The following is a 19297-nucleotide window of genomic DNA, read 5'->3' as shown; positions in this document are numbered from 1 at the left end:
CTCAACACCCAAAAAGCAAATAACCCAGTGAAGAAATGGGCAAAAGACATGAACAGAAACTTTTCCAAAGAAGACATCCAGATGGCTAACAGACACATGAAAAAATGTTCAACATCACTTATCATCAGGGAAATACAAATCAAAACCATGAAGAGATACCACCTCATACCTGTCAGAATGGTTAAAATTAACAATACAAGAAACAGCAGGTGTTGGTGAGAATGCAGAGAAAGGGGAAACCTCTTGCACTGTTGGTGGGAATGCAAACTGGTGCAGCCACTCTGGAGAATTCTTCAAAAAACTGAAAATAGAACAGAAAATAGAACTACCCTATGATCCAGTGATTGCAAAATTAGGTATTTACACAAAGGATACAAAAATACGGATTTGAAGGGGTACGTGTTTATAGCAGCATTATCAACAATAGCTAAACTATGGTGAGAGTCCAAATGTCCCTTGACTGATGAACAGATAAAGAAGATGTGGTATATACATGCAATGGAATATTACTCAGCCATCAAAAAGAATGAAATCTTGCCATTTGCAATGACATGGATGGAGCTAGAATGTATTATGTTAAGCAAAGTAAGTCAATCAGAGAAAGACTAAAGCCGTACGATTTCACTAATATGTGGAATTTAAGAAACAAAACAGATAAAACATATGGGAAGTTGGGGGAAGAGGAAAGAGGGAAACATACTACAAGAGACCCTTCACAATAAAGAACAAACTGAAGGCTGATGGAGGGAGGTGGGTGGGGGATGGACTAGATGGGTGGTGGGTATTAAGGAGGGCACCTGTGATGAGCACTGGGTGTTGAATGTAAGTGATGAATCACTGAATTCTATTCCTGAAACTGATATTGCACTGTACGTTAACGAAATAAAATTTAAAGAAAGTCACAAGGAAAGATAGCTGGATACATATTATATATATACATACATGCACATATATGTATATATAATGACATATAATGGAAATTAAATATAGTATAATAATCAGATTATATATGTTTTATAACATACACACACACCTGTGTACTGGTGTTAAAGTATTGTCCTTCGTTTTATTCCATTTTCAATGGTTTGATGAATATTTCATCAGTGATCAACATCTGCCAGAACATAAGGATTTGGTCTTCTACTTCACTTATATTCAGAATCAAGAGCATACTGAATACATCTTGTATTATTTCTTAAGTTTTCTGTCCTCTCTTTTTAGCTAAATAAGCTCCTTGAGAGCAGAGACCACATCTTGTGATTCCTCTGCATTCCCCACAGGACTTAACTAGGCCAGGACCACTCAGAGGAGAGAGTACAATATATGTGAGTTTATATATAATCAAGACAATCTGAAATATTGCAGGCAATGCATTTTGGGGGCCAATTACCTCTTGGGTGAAATAAGAACAACCCAATTCACCCAATATTAGCTCTCTGGAATGCAGCCCTCCAGCCTGACCTTTTAGTGACCTCCAGCTTCACAGATCACCTGAAACCTCCTTCACTTATCTCCCTGGTAAATCATTTCACTCACTGTTTCCACCACCCTCTCAGGGAAAGCAGGAGAGATTGTCCTAAAAGAGACACATCAAAGCAAGAAAATAGTTTAACCTCAGTAATCAGTTTGTGTTGTCTGTCAGAGCCAGCAGGTAGATTTTCTAGCAAGCCTACAGTCTGTGTCTCTGCATAGTGGGAGAGACATTTAGAGAAAGAATAAAACACCACATAAGGTTCACTGCAATGTGTGCAAACCCACAAAATATTCTCACCCAATTAAAGATTTAATGAGGCCATCTTGGAAAAGCGGTTGTCTTTAGCTGTAGTTAGTATTTTCCCCTCATCAAAGCCTTTATTTAGGGATCGGAATGCCTGGAAACATCTTGACCACTCACCCTTTCCTTGTCTTCTTTGTGCTCTGATATTAAATATTTGGTTAATGGGCCATGTCTCACAGGGCTCTCCTCCTCAATTATTGCCCCTCCCTCCTCCTTGCTGACCATCCAGTATCTCCAGAGCCCTTAGCAAACATTATCTGATTTAACCTTCACAACAGCTCAGTGAGATAGGTTTTCTCACCCTCAAGTTACAGATAAGTAAAGTGAGCCCCAGAGAAGTAACTTGCTCAATGCAACACAGCAATGATGTAGAGTTGGGATTCAAACCCTAGCCTGTCTGACTCCAAATGGTCTGCTCTTTTTATCCAGTCCGCCATATTGTACTGGGTGGCTAGTTATTTTCCAGATACATAGAAGATTCTCATCTGAAAATGAAACATGCAAAATAAGCCTATATCATTTAGCTGACAGCCAGTGTAAAGCCAAGAGAGATTAGTGGACCTGCCAGTTAAAAATGCTCCATGAGAATCAGTTGTCTTTAAAATTGGCTCACACAGGGATTGGTTAAGACTGATTAGGAAGCTAAATTACACACAGCAATAAAGCAATTCAGTTATGGTTTGAGTTAAGACAGATCTAGGTTGGTCTTTATTCTATCAACCTCAGAGGACAGTGGTTATTCCAATTAAAAGGAAGATTATGGGGGGGAGGGGGGGAGCACACAGCTCAGCACCTGACCCATGGCTAGAACTTAATACGTATTCATTTAATCTTATTGACATTCATTTACAGTCCCTCACACAGAAGTGCATATATTTGGCCCATTCTATATTTTATTTTATTTATTTTACTGTTTATTTTTGAGAGAGACAGAGACAGAATGTGACTGGGTTGGGGCAGAAAGAGAGGGAGGCACAGAATCCGAGCAGGCTCCAGGCTCTGAGCTGTGAGCACAGAGCCCAATGTGGGGCTCGAACTCACGAGCTGTGAGATCATGACCCGAGCCGAAGTCGGACGCTCAACCGACTGAGCCACCCAGGCACCCCTGGCCCATTCTATATTTTAGATGCCATGTTGACACCACATTGATTCCTGTAAAATAACAGCTATTTGATTGTCTGGAAAGGTAGAAACTCTTAAGAAACCAGGACAAGCTTGCATCCATGGTAGAGTCATGAGAGGGTCCAGAAAGTTACAGAAGTGCAGTAGAAATGGTCTGTTACAATTGCCCTCCATCAAATATTTTTTGATGTGAGTATAGGGTGAGTCAGGATGCAGCCTCTGAACGGAGAAGAAACAGGTCTACCTAGGATTTATGGTTCGGCATTCTCGCATCTTTTAGAGCGCAAACTGACTCACACATGAATTCTTTGTTTCTCTATTAAGAGGCCTGAATCTGTCAGATAATGAGATTTGAAATGTCTCATTGTACCCCATGAAACTCATGATGGACAGCATCATTCCCAAAGATGAGTGCCTTGTGTGAGGAAATAAGCTGGGAATGTAGAAACTCAGTCAGTAGAAACAGTCTCAATGGTAGAGCTTAAGTATATAGCTCCTGGGTCTTTTTTTTTCCTTTTTTTTTTAACACCATTTCTTCCTGTTACTTCTGTGAGAGAACACCATCCATGACCAGGTGGCATGACATTTACTGGTTCTGCCAAATCACCGATAGAATTGCCTCCTTCAAAATGAGAAGCAACATGGTCCAGGAAGAAGAATTAAAGGAGTATTGATGAGAGAAAAGTTTCTATTGCTAAGAGATGAGGGAGAATGACTGGGAATGGCAAAAAGCAAAGGGGGAAACTTGGGGCTTAAAAAAGCAAGTCACAACTGAATTCTCCAATGCTTATATGACTTTGGACAAATGACTTGAACTCTCTGGGCTCAGCCTTGGAATCCCATTCTATAAAAATGAATAAGATAATACATATGATAAAACATTTATGTGAGCTATTATCCATGTATTTTTTAAATTTTTTTAACGCTTATTTATTTTTGAGACAGAGACAGAGCATGAATGGGGGAGGGTCAGAGAGACAGGGAGACACAGAATCTGAAACAGGCTCCAGGCTCTGAGCTGTCAGCACAGACCCTGATGCGGGGCTCGAACTCACGGACCGTGAGATCATGACCTGAGTCGAAGTCAGACGCTCAACCGACTAAGCCACCCAGGACCCCATCCATATATTTTAAAATATAATAAAAATTCAGCAACTCAAACATATCAACTTCTTTGACCTAAGTACACTGCTATTTCAAAACACAGAGTTTATGGCAAGGATCTGCAATATTAGCAGAAAACAGTTGTTTTGCCTCAGATGCTTCTGGTTAAAAAATAGTTGGAAGGGAGCAGGTGGCATAATCTAACAGTATATTGGCAGACCAGTTTAGAAGATAATACTCAGCTGCAGTTAACAATACTGTATTGTATATTCAGAAGTTGCTACGGGGCACCTAGGTGGCTCAGTCAGTTAAGCATCTGACTTCGGCTCAGGTCATGATCTCACAGTTTGTGGCTTCGAGCCCCGCGTCAGGCTCTGTGCTGACAGCTCAGAACCTGGAGCCTCCTTCGGATTCTGTGCCTCCCTCTCTCTCTGCCCCTCCCTTGTTCACGCTCTGTCTCAAAAATAAGTAAACATTAAAAAAAAGTTGCTAGGCAAGTAGAGTTTAAAAGATCTCATCACAAAAATAAAATCTGTAACTATGTGAGGTGATGGATGTTAACTAAATTTTTGTGGTGATTTGACAATATACACATATATCAAATCATTATATAACAATATAATGTTATATGTCAATTATATATTTCAATAAAAATGAAAAAAATATAATACTCAAGAGTTCCCTCCATGATTGGTTTGCTTCTATTATGATGAGGGGAAGACATGTTATATGTGATGTATATTTATACTAGAAGACAGCAAACGAGAGGGTGGCGTTTCACAATATATGAAATTGATTTCCTGTGGTATCTTATTTTGTGTTCTCTCACACTCTGACAGTAACAAATACTTTTTTGTTTGTTTGCTTGTTTTCACATCCCTCTGGAACAACAGAATATTATACTGGCATGTTAAAGCGGGACCTCATGTTGTGGGGGTGCTGACATGCTTGTACTCTTAAAAGTGCTAATTATCATGGGTGTAAAATTCTAACCAAATAACTTTACTATATTTCTAGGGCATATTTATAGAAATGCTTCTGGTAGCAGGAAAGAGTAGATGACAGCAATTAATACATCAATGTAGAAGTTCTTCTTACATGTTCACATTACTGTAATGCTAAAGCAAAGTATGAAATGATGGATACCCCAATTCTATTCATCCCCAGCAAAAAAAACAGATTTTACATGAGTGGGACAGCTTTGCTGTGAACCCTGAGGATGCCTACCCAGGAGGTTACCTGCCACCTCCTAGGGTACTTTGTAGCTTTCAAAAGATTTTCTCTAATCACCTTATTTGATCTTCACCACAATTTGGAAAGAAAAGCAGTTCCATTTAAAGGGATGGAAACAGAGTCGCAGGGAAGTTGCCATTTTGTCACCTTCATCCAGGCAAGTGGCCTTCCCAGGACTAGCTTTCTGATTCCATCCCACCCCATCCCCAACACTGGAAGTCCAGAGGAAACAAAATATCCCTTGGTTGCTTCTATAAGACTCAGGGACTGCTCTGTTGGGTAATTATGTAGCAAACACAGATGAAGCGCTTCCTGGATCTCATGTTTAGGAAAGAAGAGATAGGTTATGGAACAACTTCCTTAAAAAATGTGTAGAAGTTCTCAAGAACTATAGGGAATCATAAATCTACACCCCAATCCAAATTTTCCGATACTGCTGGCAAGAATTTTATGACAAAGTTGCTATTCTCTTAAATTTTTCCCCAAATTCTTCAAATCATAGAGTTCTAGACAAAAAAAAAATTCAAATTTTAGAAGAGAGGATGGCATTAAATACAGACTCATGCATCATATGGGTTTGCAATGAATTTGAACAAAATTAATTTAAATAATGTTTATGGTGGTGTTTGAGTGGATAGAAATTTAATGTTTTGCTTGGAGCTATCTTTTTAAGTTAGAAGGGGAAAAAAGAAAGCAAACAGAGTACAGAGAGAAATGGTTTAATAAGCCCTAAAACTAATAATGAAACTCAAGCCCAGCACCTTTCACCATTAAAGAGGCTAAGTAACAAATTTGATATAATGGCTGAAAATTATTATAAATTGAGTCTACTAGAGATAAAATTGTGAGATTCTCAACACGTGCCTCTGTTCTTCTAAGACAGCTGCAAGACCCACTCTGGACCATGTAACTGGGTGGGACATCACTGCCCAATGGAGGAGCCAAGACACAAGACACATTGATAGACATGTAAATTAGACAATTCTACAACCAGGATGGTTCTTAAACACCAGGAAACTCAGTTCTCATATTTTAGAGAAGGAAAAATACAAGACCTACAGTGGATAAGTGCCATGCTCAATGCCCGTCAGCTCCTAAGGAGCAGAGATGGAACCAGAACCTGGACATTCAGATTCCCAGTGAATACCTTGAACACTAGACCATGCATCGTATTTTTATTTTTACAAGTATCTCCATTCTTAAAGTCTTATAGGATGAGTATGAGTATGTATTGCTTTCATAATCAGAAAAAAATTTAATGGAGGAAAGCTACTCTATAGGACACACAGAGAAGGTGGGTACCTTAGGTTGTAGAGCATTGAGAAAGGAGATGCGTTTGGGCTGGGGGGAGTATAAATGGGGAAAGGTGTTGATAGAAATGGCATTTAAGATGAAGGAAAAGTAGAGTGGACTGAGTGGTGGGAACATAGCGGAGCAAAGACAGTAAGACCAGAGTATGTAGAATGTATTATGGACCTTTTCGGAAGAGTGTGGACTGGTGGTCTCTGAGGAATGACGCATTCCCCTTTGTCTGGTATTCACTACTTTGTCTGGTGGATGTTTAATATTCTGAAAGGAAGGGAGGGAGGGAGGGTGGGACACTGGAAAGGAGGAAGAGAGGGAGAAAGCAAATGGAAAAAACATGAGGATAAGGGAAGATGAAACCACACTGTGGACATTTTGCACTGTCAACTCTTGGAATTTGGACTTAATTTATGAAATTATATGAAGTCACTGAAGGCTTTTGATCAGAGAAGCCACTTGATTTCAATTATATTTTAGAAAGAGCATTATGGCAGCAATAAAAAAAAGATGAATTAGAAGATGGAAAGACTGGAAATACAGAAGTTTGAGATTTCCTGAACTCCACATACTTTGTTTCTTATCTCTTTAATCTTGATATTTTGGTTAAAGTTTCCAGTGCTGAATCAGTAAACTATTTTGACCAGAGGTGCCCAAAATATATCTTCAATTGCTTTTTAGAAAATGTTTTATAAGTCTTGAGTTTGCAAAATGTATTAGAATTAGCTTAATTGATCATATTCAAATCTGACTCAAAATTGTGGGTTTAAAAGCTACAGTTTATTTTAACACAAAAGCTAAAATAAAAATATCAAATTGTAAATACAATTAAAATCTCAGTCTTTATGATAAAACAACCCTGAAATATTTTAAAAGCTTTCAGTATACTATTATTAAAATATAGAGTTCATGTAATTAAAAAAACCCACACTTGAAAGACTTCCTGAAAAGAATTCTAAAAAACAATATTTTCCAACCAAACTAGTGAATGTGAAGAACTAACAGCAGATAAGTTCTCACTCCAGCCAGTGACCTGTATTCTTGCTCTCCCATCTTTCAGGATACCATAGTTCTCATGGAATGAGGTCTTCAGAGGCAAAATCCTCAAAAAGCCAACCATACAAATGACCAATGGAGTGTGGAATTACATAATTTCTAGTCTCTGCTTCAGTTAACAAGAGGGGAAATGGTGTGCAATATGTAGAGATGAAACCCCAGGCTCTTGGAGGCTAGGCTGTAAAGCTCTAAAGTGGAGGAGAAGAATAAGGGATGGCCTGAATTGGGGATGGTAAATAAGGTAGAGCAAAATCTCATGAAATAATTAAGTAACAGAAAAGGAATGAGCAGACAAAAGCAAACCAGTGAGAGACAGATCTATAGAAATTACCAAATCAACCATGTGGCCTTTAGAATGGAGGGATCATTCATGTGTTGCAAAAGATTAAGAGAATCTGCAAGAGCCTTGAAACCTTACTTCACTGGAAAGAGAATTCAAAGCTGCACAGTAATTCAACCAGCACACCAATAAATATCCAGAGACACTACCAGTTCAAAGATGCTCTCTGCCTAGAGTCGAGTGCATTTGGAAAAAATGGTTTAGGATTCTTTAGGAATATGATACATAATAGCAGCCCTATAAAAATAAAAAAGCAAGTGGAGGGTGAAAGACGGGGAAAGACACACCTGAACTAACACAAGTCATGGGAGCAGAAATTGTCCAGTGTAATTAATGATGGTTTCATACCATCCCTCTGAACTCTTCAATTAGTCAGTTCTTCAAAACTATCAGAGAAGTTTTGCATATGGTGTTCTTCACCCTAGAGGAATAATCTGTTACAGGATATTTCTCATCTCCTTGCCTTTTTTTAAATTCAGTTTTCTCCTACTTGGCATTAGAATTTTATTGAGAAAGTCTGCTCCACGCATCATTACGCCACAGAAGCAAGGGCACTGTTCACCTCAGAATCACACATGTTCTTTCCTTGTGCCGGAGCTGGACTCCCAGAACTTCCCAAGAGAGGTTAGTCATGCACCAAGTTTTACCTCAATCACTAGGAGATACAACCAAAATGGGATAAAGAGAAAAATACACACATACATACATGGACAGAGAAGTAGTGTAAAAATCCACTTGTGAAACTAAAGGACTTTGAGTCTTCTTGTTTTAAGGATTCTGGAAGTATCTCTTGAGGAAAAAACCCATTCAAACTCATCTGCAAAGGCAAGTGGCTCATTATTTTGTGACAATGAATAGAATCAGTGAGGCTGGAGATCAGACTGAGGAAAAAGAAAAGGACAGGTACATTCCTACTGTCAGAAGTAGGCAAGCGATAACTCAGCAAAACAAAACCAAAAAGGAAAGAAGAAGAAAAAATAACAAGAAACCATCATGGCTACAACTAGAAAAGTCCACCCATGATGACACAGCTGCAGAGAAGAAATCAAATGATGTGAATAAAAAGTTTAGTCAAGATGATGTTGAATGAGCAATGAGATTGGATTGAAAAGGATTTAAAGTTTGAAGGTTAAGAAAAGCCAGGAATCTCCTAAGCAATTTTTGTTTGTGGTCAAGGGCATTGCTATGTGTGGCAAAAATAAGGCTTCCCCTCAAGTTTCTCTCAGAGCTGTCGACTCCGTAGAATACATGGGGTGCAAACTCATCATTACAATGACCTTTCTCTGGGAGCAGATGGGGCATGGTGAAAGGTGCAGAGGCCAAGGATTCCATCTTGAGTTTTCTCCCCAACCCACTCAGTTCAGTCCGACAAGCAGAGACATGCCCCATTTGGGAAATGCACCGAGGTTAAAGAGCCTGCTGCCATCTGTCCCCGATTAGGAACAATTGTTAGGGTGGAGCAACACTGAAAGCATTTCCCCAGGCTGGGCAGTGAATCCACCCCTCTCATGTGTCTGATAGCTACTCTCCTGTCTGGGTCAATGTCCTCACTCAAGGTCCTTTTCTACTGACATTCTTAAAGGAAGGACTCTACCACCCCAGAGGTGGCAATAAAACAGGAGAGAAACCAGGAGTCCTGCTAATGGGGGATAAAGGTAGTTTTTCCAAAGACATTTAGACTATGAACAAAAAGGCCACCCACTCATACACCCTGCCAGGCATTCAGTACTAGGTTGATGACTCATGTGACAATTCAGACAGGAGGCAGTTTGTAGCCTCAGAACAGAGCCCATGAGCAACCAGCTGATTGTTCTTCTCTCCTTCTGAAATGGCCTCCTTGCATACTTCCCCCTGTAGCCCAATATTACCAATTCTTCAGAGCCAAGCTCAAGTGCTACTTCCTACAGGAAGCCATCCTAGCTTTATGCAGCTGGGTGATATTTCTCTCTCCTCTTCCCTCCTGTGATCTATCCTTCTGCAACCTGTACAGCATCTTCATTAAACCCAGGAGTGTTTAAAGTTTGGATCTGGAGCCACACTGTGTGGGCTTATAACCTTGCCCACATGTTGCAGTTTTATTATTTGTAAAACGAGATAATATAGAATCTACATTGCTGGGCTGTTGTGAGGACAAAGTGAAGTTCCCTTTGTGAAGTGCCTAGAACAGGTAAGAGCTACATAGGTGCTTATACTTTCAATTACTATTACTAGTGGTATAAACCTCTACTAGATTATACTAGTACAGTATACCAGTAGTATAAACCTCTAGTAGACAGTTGCTCCTTGAGGTTAGTATTTGTTTTTCTGTTCCATGCAGAGTATTGCACAGCACTTAGAACATGGGGACACGAGTAAATAATGAATATAACAGGCATCCTTTTTTTTCTTTTAGATGTTTGTATTTTAAGGGTTAAAGTCTTTAGCAGCAGGTGGGGGGCAGTGCAGGTAAGACCTGGCAATGGGGAATGATAGAACTATTTTCTAGACTGGCCTCGGCCAAAGCAGCCAGGCGTTCAAGGAATAGATGTAAATGAATTGGCCAGATTCAGACAAATGTCAATATCAAGGGAGTTTACCCATTAGAAAGAGTAGCACTGAGAAGCCCCTATAAAAAGACAGACTCGATGTAAGACAGAGCTAAGCTATCTTGGACCTATATATTTAAGGTCAACACAACAGTATAAGCATGGTTTCTAGGGCCCAGGTAGCCAATACTATCCAGAGCAATGTGACAAAGTAGACTGAGGTTTTGTGGCCAGAAAGATACGGATTAAAACCCTATCTCCACATGTGGCTAGTTATGTGACCTTGGGCCAGTATGTAAGCTCATCTGTAAAATGGGAATAATCACACCTAACATTCAGGATTGGTGGAAGGATTAACACTAAATAGCCAGTTGAACGCTGGACCCATAGCAGAAGCTCAACAATTGCAATTTACTTTTGTTATTATTATGCTTGGTGAGCTAGAGAACAGCCCGTGAGCTTAAGATGCAATTCCAAGTCTGGTGGGCCTGGAACAACCTGGGATGACGCCGGACGGGCCAAGGATGGGCTCAGTGACTGGAGCTGGCATGGGTAGAGAAGGCAGAGGCTTCATTCAGCCCTTCCATCTTAACATTTTTGCATACAAATTGACCATACAAATATTCTTTGATCCATTCCCCATGGATAGCTCCACCTTCATTACTGGAATCACCCAACCAGAAAGCATAATCCTGTGGGGCTTCCTTTGAAGGTAAATTAAGCTGGAGGCTAGGGCAAGGATAGGAGAGAACAAGGAAAGCCCGTAAAAGAGTATAGAGATATTTGGGGGGATGAGAGAACACTTGAGTTGAAGTGATAGAATTCCACAACAGCTTGCTGAAAAATGAGAAAATCTTGCAATATGCTTTGCCAAACGGCTGCTTTGATTGATTTTTTAAAAGCCTGAACCGACCAAGTTGTCCAGTTGTCGGAATTGTGTATCTGAAGCCACAGACTTGTGTTTCTCTAAGAAATAAGGGATGGCTTGAAGCAAGCACTTCTAATAGACCAAAGAATGGCATGAGGAATTCTAAGAGGAAAGATGGAGGAAATGAAAACAAACAGGTTTTCCAAAGCTGCTTCTATATGTATTACTGGAGGAACCCCAAGTCATTTACAAGGAGGGACCCCAAAGAACACATAAGAATTACAAGTATTTTTCTGGCAATCAGACCGCACAGAGTTGGGGCTCTTTAGAGATTTTCAGAGTAAGTAATTTAAGATATTATTCATTTGTTCTAGGTTGTAGTAGTTGAAGGGTTTCTGGGCTTTCTTTTCTACCTTTTCTTCTAAGACATAGGGTCATGATAGAAATTAGCTGAAGACAAAAAGAACAGTCCATTGCTGCCTCCTGTTTTTTTTTTCTTTAAGTTACTGTAAGTCTTCACCTGTACATTAAAATACACCCTCATTTTGGACCAGTTGCCAAGAACTGAAACAGAAAAGGGAGGCCTAGGAGGGAGGGCAAACCTTTAGGGGACAGAAGGTCAACAGACGGCCGTTGACCAAATTAGAGCTGTCTCTTCATTCATCTGCCAGACCCTGAGGCCTTCACATGCTCTAACTTCATATGACTGCATATGACTGCAAGAACAATTTAAAAATATATAAATTTTACTTTTATTAAAGCAATTCATGTTCACGTTTTAAAAATCAAATACTCCTACAAGGTCTGTAATAAAAAACTATATTCCCCTGGCCCACCCCACAGTCTGGCCCCAGGCAACAATCTGAAACTCTTTAGTTGTTTCTACTGGTATCTATCTCCACATCTTTAATAATATACTTATAGTGTTCTTTTTCTTGATTTATCTTTTGAAGATATTATTTATTAATTTCCTGGCATTTTAGTTGATGATTTAGCTCCTTTCTATCACCCCACTTCTGCCATCCTCACAATGGAGATACTGCTTCAGCTTTCTATTTGGGGAGAACTAATCACCCCAAAATTAGCGGCTTAAGGAAAGAACGGTTTATTTCTTGTTGTGCTTCTCTGCATTTGCTGAATCGTTCTTCTGCTGGTCTTACTGGCTTCATTCGTGTGTCTGCATTCAGCTGGTGGCCCAGCTGGGAGCTGGAGTCGGTGGGGGCTTCCAATCAAAGCTTTTAGTTCTCCTCCCCATGGCTCACCCGGACTTGCTGAGAGCATGTCAGCCTTAAGGCAGCATTCCAAGAGGAAGCACTCCAAAATCTTGCGAATGGAAGCTACAAGGTCTCTTAAAGTCCAGCCTCAAAAGGCTCTAGCATCACTTCTACCACACGGTATTGGTGAACACAAGTGACAGGGAAAGCCTACACTCTAGGGGAGAAGAGGTCATTTCTACCTCTTGATGCAAAGGCTCGTTGCCAAAGGCACCCGTGCCTGACTGGCTTAGTTGGTGGAGCATGTGACTCTTGATCTTGGTGTTGTGAGTTTGAGCCCCATGTTGGTATAGAGATTACTTAAAAATAAAATCTTTTAGGGGTGCCTGGGTGGCTCAGTCAGTTGAGTATCCGACTTGGGCCCAGGTCAGTCTCATGGTTCATGGGTTGGAGCCCCACATTGGGTTTTGAGCTGACAGCGAGGAGCCTGCTTTGGATTCTGTGTCTCCCTCTCTCTCTCTGCCCCTCCCCTGCTTGTGCTCCCTCTCTCAAAAATAAACAAACATCTTAAAAAATATTAATAAATAAACAAAATCTTAAAAAAAATTTTTTTAATGTTTATTTATTTTTGAGAGAGACAGACAGAGAGACAGAGTGCAAGTGGGGGAGGGGCAGAGAGAGACAAAAACATAGAATCTGAAGTAGGCTCCAGGCTCTGAACTGTCAGCACAGAGCCCAAAGCAGGGCTCGAACTCACGAGCTGTGAGATCACGACCTGAGCCGAATTCGGAAGCCTAACCAACTGAGCCACTCAGACGCCCCAAAATCTTTTCTACTTATTTTATTATTATTTTATTTTTCATTTATTTATTTTTTCAATATAATTTATTGTCAAACTGGCTTACGTACAACACCCCCCAAAATCTTTTTTTTTTTAAAAAGCATGCAGAATGGGTGATATTCGGAAATAATTTACCACTGCTATATCTTGAATTCATTTAATCAATATCAGCATTTAAGTTATTATTTAAATATTATACATGGCACTGCCAAGTTCAACACTTATAGTTCCATTTTTGCAGAACGTATTTATTCTTCCTAGAGTTAATGATTACCCTGTTGTTTGTTTGCTTTCGGCGTAAGTAGCCTTTAATGTACCTATCCTTAGGTTTTCCATCAGATCAGTCGGATGTGTACTTTTCAAATGAGTCAGACTGCGAGGAGAACTTCTTTCCCAGAGGTCTCTCTCCTCCATTCTCCTTCTGCAGGGTGAACTGGCTCCTCCCTAGATGTACCATACAGCTGTCATCTTGTGACTCTGCTTCACCACTTTTCCTCAATGCTGCTTCCTTTTTTTTTTTCCCCCTCCAAACTCCTTTATTTTGCACATCTCCAAGAGCTTGCTAATACAGGTAGGGGAGGAATAAACATTTTGAGCCCTTCTTTTCAAAACATTTTTAATCTCAAAATAAGAAATCTCCAGGGACATCAGGCACACAAAATTGAAGTTATGACTTTACAGCACCAAGTTTTCATAATGTTAAAAAAAGGGTGGGGACAATTTCGTGAGGTCAGTGTAACTGCATAGGAAGCTCTCTAATGAGTGTAGTTTTAAAGTATATGTATAAAAGACATAAACAATGAAGGTGACCAACTGGCCATAAAATAATAATTAAATTTATATGATTCCTGGAATAAGCGTGAAGGACAACCAAAAGGGCTTAGTTTTGTAAGATTCAAGAAGGAAGTATTAGAACTAATGGCAAAAAATTATATGAAAATATATAATGATACAATTTTAAAAATTTAATATTTATTTATTTTGAGAGAGAGAGAGAGAGAGAAAGCACAAGCAGGGGAAGGGCAGGGAGAGAGGGAGATACAGAATCCGAAGTAGGCTCGAGGCTCTGAGCTGTCAGCACAGAGCCCAACAGCAGGCCTCGAACCCACGAACCATGAGATCATGACCTGAGCCAAAGTTGGTCACTCAACTGACTGACCCACACAGATGCCCTAATAATGACAAAATTTTTAATGAAAACTGAACTTCAGAATCCATATTTTGTTACTATGTTAAAAAGGAGAATATTTCCAGTTCTGAAAAGGGCAGAAAAATGGATTTCTGAAGACATTACCACTGTTCACTGATAGCTTGTTTTCTCCTTCTAGATACACTGGAAGGGTATAATTCCCCACTCTTTACAGTTTGGCTTAGCCATGTGATTTGCTTTGGACATGACATGTTGCCAGATTTAATATGTATCATTTTGAGTTTGAAAGAGTTAATTGTCTGTGCATGACTTTCCAACATGATCTTTCAGTCATTGCAATCATGCAAACCCATTTTATATGTAAGTGCAAAACTGAAATCACTAATGTTATTTGTTACTGCAGCATAACCTAGCCTAATTCAACTAAAACAAGAAAATCGAAGTCAAAAACAGGTGAAGTGGTCACAGAACATAATAGGTGTTTCCTTGTCTAGAAAAGTTATATTTTAGGCACTGTATATGCTCATTAAAAACATAATCTTTGCACTCAGAGGCCTGGCTTTGAATCCTGACCATACTATTTAGTCAAATGGGTGACCTTGGGCAAATAATTAGCTCTTTTAGTCTTGGCTTCCTGATTTAAACATTTCAGATATTCATGGATACTTCATAGATTTGGGGGAAATTAAATGAGATAAGGTAGGTTGGATGTCTATGCAGTGTTTATACATTGCAACTTTTCAATAAATGCTTGTTGTAGGTTAAGAGAATTTCCCAAATGTATCATTAAAATTCTGCCAGAAATTTTGTAAGAAGTGAGATAGAAAATACTACATTGCTTCACTAAAAGGAGTGTGTTGTAAAAATATGTAATGTGCTTAATGTCTACCCCAGGTAGTTTTCTAGGACAAATGATAAGATTTAATATTTGTGAACTCTCTCTCTCTCTCTCTTTTTTTTTTTAATGTTTATTTTTGAGAGAGAGAGAGACAGACAGACAGAGTGTGAGCTGGGGAGGGGCAGAGAGGGAGACAGAATTCAAAGCAGGCTCCAGGTTCTAAGTTGTCAGCACAGAGTCTGATGTGGGGTTCTAACCCACGAACCACGAGATCATGACCTGAGCCAAAGCTGGACTAAAGCTGGACTAAACCAACTGAGCCACCCAGGCGCCCCTAATATTTGTGAACTCTTAAGAGAGGAAAGAAATAATATGCTCATAAGACACAAGATACACCTTAAACTTTACTTTTTGTAAAATGATATTATCAGAATTTGGGAGAAAATGATCAGAATGGGGGAAAACCATAGATATAGTGTAACTAATCATACCAAAACATTTCACAATGTCTCCCTTTAGTAATTGTAGATAAAAGTGTAGAAGCAAGGATATCTTAATTATACAGGCTAGTGGATTTGTAACTGAAAAGACCAATACTATTGTATGTTAATGGAGGCATGACACAGAGCTCTGTCTTGGCCCTATATTGTTCATTCATTCATTCATTCATTCAAAAGTCATTTATTGAACACCTACTATGTAACAGGTATTGTAGTAGGTACTGGGGGTTTAGTAAGGAAAAAAACCCAAACGCTTGTTCATTTTTTAAAACTGATGTCTTAGATGAAGGAATAGAATGTTGAGCCAAATCCTCTTTGAGTAAAGGGGCCAGAGAGTAAATGCATTGAAAAGAATGATCCAAATTCAAAGTAATAGATTATAGCAGTAGATTGACTGGAACATTTAGTTGTGTTTGTCTAGAGAATTTATTTAATCTCTGTGAGACTCAACTTCCTTGAAGATAAAATGGAGACAATGATATTTGCTGTTTGACTTGTTTTCAGTTTTAAAGATAATGTATGTAAAGAATATAGCACAGTGCTTGGAATATACTAGATGCTCCAAATGCAATAGTTTTTATTACTGTGGGATTCATTTTACCACAAAGGGTCATTTTTCATTCATGCAAGGATTCTCAGAATGTATGAGAAGGCCAAGACAGGTAAGGTGAATGGTTCAAGGTTAAATAATGAGAAACTGACTGGATCAGAACTTATATTCATTGTTCCCTCTTTCTGATTAAAATGTTAACATTCTATCTGGTAGTGACCAATATTTTATATTGAACCTCTTGTCATACAGAATGCAGTTTTTAAATAACTTCAAGGTATGATAACGTGATGGTACAGGGAGAACTTTTGGAGCTCAGAGAAGAAGTCCTTTACATCCACATAGGAATTTTGGTTTCTGTCATTTTAGACTAATTAAAATCACTGTGAACCGATATTATTTTTTAAACATGGTGACACTTCTTTCATCAAATAATTCAGAAAGTCCTTCTCTGTAAGCGAATATAGGTTAGATGAAGAAGAGAAGTTGGTACAGCACGAACAGCCTTTCTCTTGGCAATCAAAAGGGTGAATAGGCTGGATGAAGTGAAATAAAATAAGACTGAGCATTTGCTCTGTGGTAAGTAATAGAAACAGAATCTCAGATGATCCTCATAGCAGCCCAATGATGAAAGTATTTAGTGTCCTCATTTCTACAGTGAGGAAATAGGCTCAGAGGGGTTAAGTGACTTTTCAAGTCACACAATTGGTAAATACCAAAAGGGAGACTCAAAGCCAGGTCTTTGTGATTCAGTTTCCCATGCTCCTTCTCCTCTACCACATTGCATCTGGCAATGCTTTTCTGTCTATGATGAGCCACAGAGTCCTTAGCATTACCTCAAAACTAACTGCTTACTTAGGTATGTCATACTTGGCAAATTCCCACTCCCCAGAGAACAGAATTCTTCTTCTTAATTATGTCAGTGTAACAACAGTGCAAAGTTTAAGAAATAGATTTTTAACCACTAAAATCTTACCGCCTTGACGATACTATTTTAATTGTGTTTAGGTTCATTCATACCTTTATTTAATTTTATTTTCTTATGGTGATGACCATAAGCCACCAAGTGTAGCTGCCAGAGTGCAAAGAAGCTCTCAGTTTTTGGGTCACATACACCCACAAGCTGACTCCATGCAACCAGTGACAGGAAAGGATACTTCTAAAACAACCGACTCTGGAGAAAGCATGACACCACACACCTTTAAGTAACTGTAATCATACTTTACATATAACTTCGTGCCATTTATTTATTCACTCATTAAATACATATTTACTGAGTGACTGCTACAGTCGAAGCACCATTCTAGGAGCAAGAACTATACCAAACAACCACAAAGTCCCTGATCTCATTGAGATTACGTGTGCTGAAGGAGACAGATAACAAACATAAAGAAGTAAAACATATTGCACGTGAGAAGGTAAGCCCTAAAGAGAAGTTGGGGAAACAGGCAAAGCGGGTAGACATTTGGGTGAGGATTACAAGTAGAGTTGAAATTTTAGCTAAATTCTGGGAAACATTTTGCGGAAAAGTTAACCACTAAGTAAAGACCTGAAGGAAGGGAGAGTGGGAGCTGTGGTTATCTGTGGTGTGGCAGGCAGAATTCTAGGATGACCCCATAACCCTATTTGCCCCTTCGTTTGAGTTCAATGATTACATTAAGTTACCTGGCAAAAGGGATTTGCAGACATTAACCTTAAGATAGGGAGATTATACATGTGGACCTAACCTAATCACATGAGCCCCATAAAAGCAGAGAGTTTTCCTCCAATTGGTAGCAAAAGAGAAAGTCGGATTTAAATTGTGAGAAGAACATAGCACAAGGGAGGTTCTCCAACACTGAGATGGAAAGAGCCACAGGGAAGAATCTGGGGAAAGCTTCTGAAAGATGAGAGTGAAGCCCAGCCCACAGTCAGCAAGGATATGGCAACCTCTGTCCTACAACTGCCAAGAACTGAATTCTGCCAACAACTTGAATAAGCCTGGAAGCATATTCTTCCCAGAGTCCCCAGATAAGAGTCCAGCTGGACTTCATTCTGATTTCGGCATGTATGGAGCCAACTGAGCCCCGTATAGACAAGTGAAGACACAAAAGTAAGGGCATTGTTACATGCTTGTATACCTAATGATAATGATATTTTCATCAGCCACACAATATTCTCACGTGCACCACAATTGACTTAGACCTTCCTTTCTGACTAGTTCTGTTGTTCAAGTCTTTTTCTTACTAGATGCTGCTGCAATAAATACCTTCATACATACAGCATTTTCCCTTAGTTTGCAAATTTGTCATTCCAAAGATTATTGTTTTATAATAATATATGGGCCCCAATTTTCCTGGACCCTTGCAAGCATTGAGTATTACAATTATTTTTAGTTTTCCTATCTTAATAAGAGTAGCAACAATTAGAAATCTTTTCTATGAATACTTACAAGAATGAAGACTTCTCCCAATTTTTTTCTTCATAGCACTTCTGTTCACTGATTTTTGAAAGAAGTAGTATTGCCTATGGAGTTACTAGCAGGGAAAGCAATCAGTTGAAAGAAATTTCAGACTTGATTTGGATCATAACTTCTTCTTCTTTAGTCTCCTAGTGTTTGGGGTTCTTCACCTAGGAAATGAACATGGAGTCTGGCATCATATCCAAACAATATTTATAAAGCATTTATAGAAGTGCCTCCTTGCAGTTCTTCCTATTAACCTACATCTATATATTTTATTTTAAAACAAAATAAGTGTTGCATAGTGTAAAGAAATCTACTGGATCACTTCAACTCTTTGTGGCTTAGTTTCTGCATCAATATAATGAGAAACTTGAAATAATGTTTTGGTCAATTCCTGCATACTGTAATTGTCTATCATCTTATATAATAGCTAT

The 19297-nt window shown here is 39.1% G+C and overlaps 1 long non-coding RNA gene across 1 annotated transcript in view; it reads right to left on the bottom strand.

Annotated features, from left to right (window-relative positions):
• Positions 1-19023, bottom strand: part of LOC109270025 (uncharacterized) — a 282742-nt gene extending 263719 nt beyond the window's left edge. The window contains exon 1 of the long non-coding RNA XR_002081388.2: positions 18852-19023. This is a non-coding gene — a long non-coding RNA (uncharacterized LOC109270025). The remainder of the gene's footprint in view (positions 1-18851) is intronic.
• Positions 19024-19297: the final 274 nt, after the last annotated feature.

The sequence above is a fragment of the Panthera pardus genome, unplaced genomic scaffold (genome assembly GCF_024362965.1).
Source record: "Panthera pardus isolate Hobbes unplaced genomic scaffold, ASM2436296v1 HiC_scaffold_20, whole genome shotgun sequence".
Taxonomy (NCBI): Eukaryota; Metazoa; Chordata; class Mammalia; order Carnivora; family Felidae; genus Panthera; species Panthera pardus.
This window is presented reverse-complemented; position numbering and strand designations above follow the sequence as displayed.